The 6,886-nt window shown below is 33.6% G+C and overlaps 1 non-coding gene across 1 annotated transcript; it reads left to right on the forward strand.

Moving 5' to 3' along the window:
- Positions 1-6,099: 6,099 nt before the first annotated feature.
- LOC132282404 (U2 spliceosomal RNA) lies at positions 6,100-6,288 on the forward strand. The gene has a single exon (XR_009471758.1). It is a non-coding gene; the product is annotated as a U2 spliceosomal RNA (small nuclear RNA).
- The last annotated feature ends 598 nt before the right edge of the window (positions 6,289-6,886 follow it).

The following is a 6,886-nucleotide window of genomic DNA, read 5'->3' on the forward strand; positions in this document are numbered from 1 at the left end:
CAGGATAAGGCGATTTTGGCTCATAAGCTGTCTCAAGGTTAGGAGTAGATGAGAAGTGACTCCACCTTCAACTCCTTTTGTGGATTGTGGAATAGCACTTGAGGAAACATCCTTGGGATGTGGATTATGAATGATAGGAACAATGAGAATCTTAAGCCTTTCTTTTTCCTCCTGTCCTTTTTCAACTTAGTTATCAACCACTCTACCACTTCTCAATATAGTGATAGCCTGAACTTGCTCATGATGAATACATGAGGAATTAGTTTCATCAATCATGTAAGTCTGCCCTTTCGGGTTGGCTATTGGTGATTAGACAGCTTTCCATCCTCTGTTCGAGATAGAGTACTTGCTATTTGCCCAACTTGTGCCTCTAGCTTTGCTATGGCTTGAGAATGAGAATTAAGAAGTTAGGCATTAGCTTTAAGATCAACAAGAGCATTGAGTACTTGATCCTCAAAAGCAAAATTTTTAGGGGGAGGTGGAAGATTTGGAGCTTGAGTGGGTTGATTTCTCAACTCAGGTAGACGGTAAATACCAGATTGGTTGAAAGAATTATTTTGTGGCATATGACAGGATGAATTTTGATACTGCCCCTGTGATTAAGGAACAGTGGTTCCTTGATTTTGATTATGCTATGATAGATTGGGATGATCTTTCCAGCTAGGATTATGTGTAGAAGAATATGGATTATAAGCTGATCTAGAGAATGCAGCATTCATTTGCTCCTGTGGGATCTCAGATGATTGTTCCAGCATAGGGCAAGTGTCAGCAAAATGGTTGGGATTAACATAGATTGAACAAACTTCCTTTGGCAAGGTAGTTTGTGGATTAGCAACAGGAGCCCTCCCACTTTGTTAAACAAGGGGAGAAAATTCAAGATATGATGGAGGTCTTTAAACAGGTCAAAATCAATCTTCCTCTGCTCGATGTTATAAAGCAAATTTCAATCTACTTTAAATTTCTAAAGGACTTGTGCACTCTTAAGAGAAAATCCAAAAGCCAAGTTCCTAAGAAAGTTTGTCTCACCGAGCAAGTCAGTGTTATTCTTAAGTATAACACTCCTCTTAAGGTTAAAGATCCTGGTGCCTCTACAATTTCTTGCATCATTGGAAACAATGTGATAGAGTGAGCACTTCTTGATCTTGGAGTAAGTGTTAATCTTATTCCTTACTCGGTGAATGAGAAGTTAGGTTTTGGAGAGTTAAAACCTATGTCGGTTGTTCTATAGCTTGCTGACCATTCTATCAGACAACCATGAGGTATTATTGAAGATGTACTCATAAAAGTGGATAAGTTCTATTTTCCGGTCGATTTTCTAGTTCTTGATACAGAACTGGTCCACGATTCCAAAGTATATTCCAGTCATTCTTGGGCGACCTTTTCTAGCCACTGCAAATGCTTGCATTAACTGTAGGATTAGAGCCATGGATTTATCTTTTGGGACTATGAAAGTCAAGTTAAACATCTTCAATGCTATTCATCATTCCCACGATGATAGTGAATGCTTCTTCCTTGATGTTATTGATGAATTGGTTGAGGAATCATTCCCAACTATTTTATCCAAGGATCCTTTAGAAACTTGTCTGAATCACTTTAATTATGAAGAGTTTGATATCAATTTTTTAATAGCTGAAGTGAATTCTTTGCTCAATCCCACTCCTATCACAGATTTTCATCCATGGAAATCTAGGTTGGAGTCTCTCCCACCACTTTCTAGTACTCCGCATATTCCTTCTTTAGAGTCTCTACCTAAGCTTGAGCTTAAGCCACTACTGGAAAAGCTTAAGTATGCTTTCTTGGGTTTAAATGACACTCGGTGATCATTGCTTCCAATCTTACAAATTCCCAAGAAAATAGTCTCTTAAAAGTTCTTGAGCAAAATAAAGAGGCTATTGGGTAGAGTGTGGCTGATTTGAAATGAATTAGCCCCACAATTTGCATGCATCAGATTCATTTGGAGGAGGATTCCTGAACATCTCGGGAACTCCAATGAAGATTGAATCCTAATATGAAGGAGGTAGTTTTGAAGGAAGTTGTGAAGTTACTAAATGCGGGAATAATCTACCCCATCTCAGATAGCAAGTGGGTGAGTCCTACTTAGGTAGTACCAAAAAGACAGGTATTACATTAGTTGAGAATTTTGAGGGAGAATTAGTTCCACCACCACCATTGGATGGCGTGTGTGCATTGATTACCGGAAACTCAACTCCACTACTAGAAAAGATCATTTTCCACTTCCATTCATTGATTAGATTCTAGAGCGATTGGATGACCAGAGCTATTATTGCTTTTTAAACGGATATTCCGGTTATAATCAGGTGGCCATTGATCTTAAGGATTAAGAGAAAACTACTTTTACTTGTCCATTCAGTACGTTTGCATATAGACGGATGCCTTTCGGATTATGTAATGCGCCAGCAACATTCCAGAGGTGTATGATGTCTATTTGATGGTTCATACTTATTTCTTAATGTTTAAATTGATTTAGAACATAGTTTATTGATTTTGCCAGATACTACAAATTAAGTTTGGGGGTGATTTGGTTAACAGCACCATTAGGTGGGTTTGAGAGGAACCACTGTGTTGAAGGAGACGCTGCTGGAAACTCATTTTTACCCATATGTGCATTATTTTGTTCTTATCTTTGTTGGTCTGCTTGTATGGTAATATCTTTCTAATTTTGCACCCTAAAATAAAATTTTAATTCTGGCCATATGTTGTTAGCAGGAGGAAGATCTTAATTCAACCAAATGGCAGTAGTTGATTAACGGGTAAAACATTGTGAAAGTGTTTGCATTCTTTTCTAATTTAGTCACGTGAGAAAATATAAAGGTTGATCTGCCACATCATCAAGTAAATTGGTCTCATATGCAAACTTGATAATTGGCACAATAGCACATGTTTAAAGATGAAGATAATACAACATCGGACAAGTTTGGTTATATTTATTTTCAAACAAAGTGTTTGAATTCAAAATAGAAGTTCCAAATGTTGGATAAACTATTGCTAATTGATCGGGAGATACAACTATAAATATCTCCAGAGGAGAATATGCAAGAGGTCCCCAACCAACACAATGCATTTTCTTACAATGTAGTCTTTTTCTTGTATTTTCATTCCTTTACATGTATTTTTCTTATTATGTTCTTTCCTTAGTAGTAGAATTCTAGTGTATCAATAATTCCTATACTTGTAAACTTGTATTGGAATTGTACTTATGGAATAAAAGTTGGACGTTTGGCTCTATCCCCGCCATATTTTATTTTGTAAGTTTATTTTTATTAAATTGGTGAACGCTTGAGCAGTATCCTTTGCTCCCTTCATTTGTTCCATTCTTTGTTACAGAAGTCCTCTTCATTGAGGCATTGAAGAACCCAAAAAGGAAAGTGGTAATCATTGCTTTCTTAACAATCACCTGAGTTTTTATAAGGACTGATTTCCTTTTTCGGTCAAACGGATAAGGTTGGTTACTTTCAATTTGAGTCAAAAGACTATGGCATGCCCTTTAAAAAATACAGCCAAACACATATAACCCTAGTCCTAACATACGTCTAACAAAACATAAAATAAACTAATTATAATACTAAATATTTATTGTAATAAAACATAATATATTGTAAAAATGCAATTAAAACACTTAAATAAGCCTCTAAAAATTAGGGGTATTACATGTTTAATGTAATGTAACTATTTGAACACATGTATATATAATACAACCGTGAAATGACCATAGTACCCCTAAAAATCCCTATAGCTAATTTTCAAATGCTGAACCTCAGTTAATATAGAAAATAGGCTTAACAAGCTAAATAGCTGCAACGTACTATCTTAAACCATTGTGTAATTGTGTCACAAGATGGTAAAAGACTATACTACCCCTGAGAGATAATGTAAGCCACTGACAGCTCTCTAACACCAGGTTTTGACTTTAAAAAGGCAAATACCAATTGGTACTTACTAGGACCAACAAAAAAAAATAATGGTAAACCAACTAGGGGGAAAAAAAGAAGAAGATTAATGGTAAACTCAAAAAGTTTGGCTCACGTGATGTTAAATTCTTGTGCTTATAAAGAACAAGATATGATAAAAATATTGACATTAATAAAATAAACAATTTTAAAAAAAAAATTGTGTTGCTTGAGTTTGTGTCCAGCTGAAGAGTAATTAGATCAAAATTTTAATTTTGATAGAAATTCTAAGTTCATCTGATAACAATTTGTGTCCAAGAAAATTTGTTCATTTAATTATTATTATTATTATTACATATATAAATATATAATTAAGGAGGCTCATTCATTTACCAGAAAAAATAGTGCAACTATCATTTAGAGAGGAGATAATATTGGCAGTGACAAAAAAATTTTAGAGGGAGAAAAAAAATAGAAAGAAAGGTAATATCGACGACCAAAAAAGATATTTTAGAGAGAAAAAAAAAATTATAAAGAGAATATCGGTGGCGAGATATTTCAGAGAGAGAATATATATATTTTTAAGAGAGATTGACTACGGCGACACATAGAGAGTTTTCCTTGAACAGGTTTTGAAGCACATCCAAATAAACACATTCAATGTTAAAATATATACAGAATTAGTAAGGACATTTTTGTCACACAAAACGGGCACTTTTGAATTTTTTTTTTTTTTTTTTTAAAAAACTGAAGTCACCAACAACTCTTTTTCAACAAATCCATTCTATAGGGGACAAATTGCTCAAAAAATGAATAATACAAGGAGTTATATGCACCTTTTATTTTTTTTTTATTATTATTATTTTTTTTTAAGAGTAATTGTAGGGGAACCAAAAAGGAATCCCAGAATTAATATCGAATTTGACGTGGTTGGTAATTCTTATCACGTGTTAAACAATTATTTTTTAGAAACTGTTTAAGTAGATGAGGTGGACAAAAATACGTTAGATTCCGGTCTCCCTATCATTAATCATTACAAAAATAGTCAAGTAATTATTTTTAAGAATTTTTGACATGTCTTTTAAATATATGCTTATTGTATGAAAAACCCTCTGTAATTACATATTTGCTTATTGTATGAAAAGCTCTCTGTAATTACACTTGATGTAGTGGTATTGTATACTTTTCACGGCATTATATATGATTTTTAACACATTACATACTTTTCAAATACATCACATTTGGCCCAAAAAAAAAAATAAATAAATAAATTTGAAAATTGATATAAGCCTATATAAGGTGTTGAAAACCAAATCACTACTAGCCTAGAAGATCTAGGCCGAGAGTATAAATGGACTCTCAAGTGTGAAAACGCATCCTTAGAGAGCCCACCAAAAACTAGGTCAAAGTTGAGTGTTAAATCTTAATGCTTGGTTGTCGAAGTTGGGCAATGATCCCAAGAAATTAGTAGAATTCTGTTGCAACTTCAGAAGCCATAACAACTTCTAACTTCTAATTACACCCTCCACCTGAAACTAACTTATAGTTGAGTTTTAAATTTATTTTTATTTTAATCAACCACCCAGGACCGCACTGTTGCTAAGGCTTTGTATATAATCCAATCTCCCCTTCATATTTTGGGATAACCTGTTTATGCATCTCCTTCTAAGGCACTTTTTAATATACAAGGGAATCAAAATTTGCTTCATTTTGAGTTTTGACATCCATGCTTCAATAGGATTTTCAATTTCCTGATAATATGATGGATTACTTGTTCCCATATGAATTACCAGAGAGCACAGAAGAAGACTAATCACACACACACACACACTATATGTACATCATTATTTGATTGTTTGGATCAATAAGCACTTCGCCAGCATAGCTTCATAATTTGAATGCAAATCTACCAAAGTGTATGAATCTCAAAATCACCAAAAACCAACTAATTTAACACTCTTGTTGTACTGTTATTTTAAGGGTTTTTTTTTCCCTTACTGGACCATTCTTTCTTCTTCTTGAGATTAGTCAAAGCTGCAATGCAAAATGAGATGAGAGGAAAGTTACGACAGAGACGAATATAAAAAGATGTATACTTGTGGGTGGTTTGTTCAGTCCCACGTTGACAATAAGTAAAAAGAGCAAGAGATAAGTTGTTTATAAAAAAAAGAGACCCAACACGTTACAAATCATACCTTTCTCGGCCTTTTGGCTAAGATCAAATATAATATCTGTTCTTATTAGTTTAATATCTGATATGTGGGCCACTAGCCCACACGATATTAAATTAATTTTTTAAGGGGGAGAGGCCAAAGTTTATTTCAATTATTTGGCCAGATTAGTCAATATTTATATTTATATCATGTTTTAATTATTCAACCATTTCATTTAGAAACACTTTTTAGGGTTAATAAGAGAAATTAGATAGGTTTTATTATTATTTTGATCTAAAGAGGTGACAAATACAATTTTTGGACTCATGAAGAGAACGGACTACATGTTTAGCTTGTCAATTCGATGAAATTGCCTTCCAAGATAATAGTACAAGTCTTCCAACCTTGTCAATATTCAATAATTCGAGTAGATATTCACTAAAAGTCTAACCTACCCTTTCAAATTGTTTGAAAGGAAAAAGAAAGTAAGAAAATTAAATGAAAGAGGTCATATTAATAAAACTAATTAAGATAGCCTAATTTTCCTAAATTAATTGTTGATGGTAGTTTTGAAATTATGAAAATATTACTTAATGTCCTTTCTCTCCAAATCTTTTCATTTTTTTGAAGATAGCATACGAGGAATTTGCAAGGATAGCTATCCTTCCAAATCTTTACACAATTCTTACTATCGTTTCTTTTCTTTTCTCTGCAAATCTCTCCAAATCATTCAATCTAAATGAAGCTCAAGTCTCCTTCACTTTTGGTATAACCTGTTTATGCATCTCCCCAACATCAGAGTCATCCCTTTAATCTCCAGTAGTG

Source organism: Cornus florida, unplaced genomic scaffold (genome assembly GCF_030987335.1).
Source record: "Cornus florida cultivar Cherokee Brave unplaced genomic scaffold, ASM3098733v1 CherokeeBrave_3.0.0_Hap2_Chr01, whole genome shotgun sequence".
NCBI lineage: Eukaryota > Viridiplantae > Streptophyta > Magnoliopsida > Cornales > Cornaceae > Cornus > Cornus florida.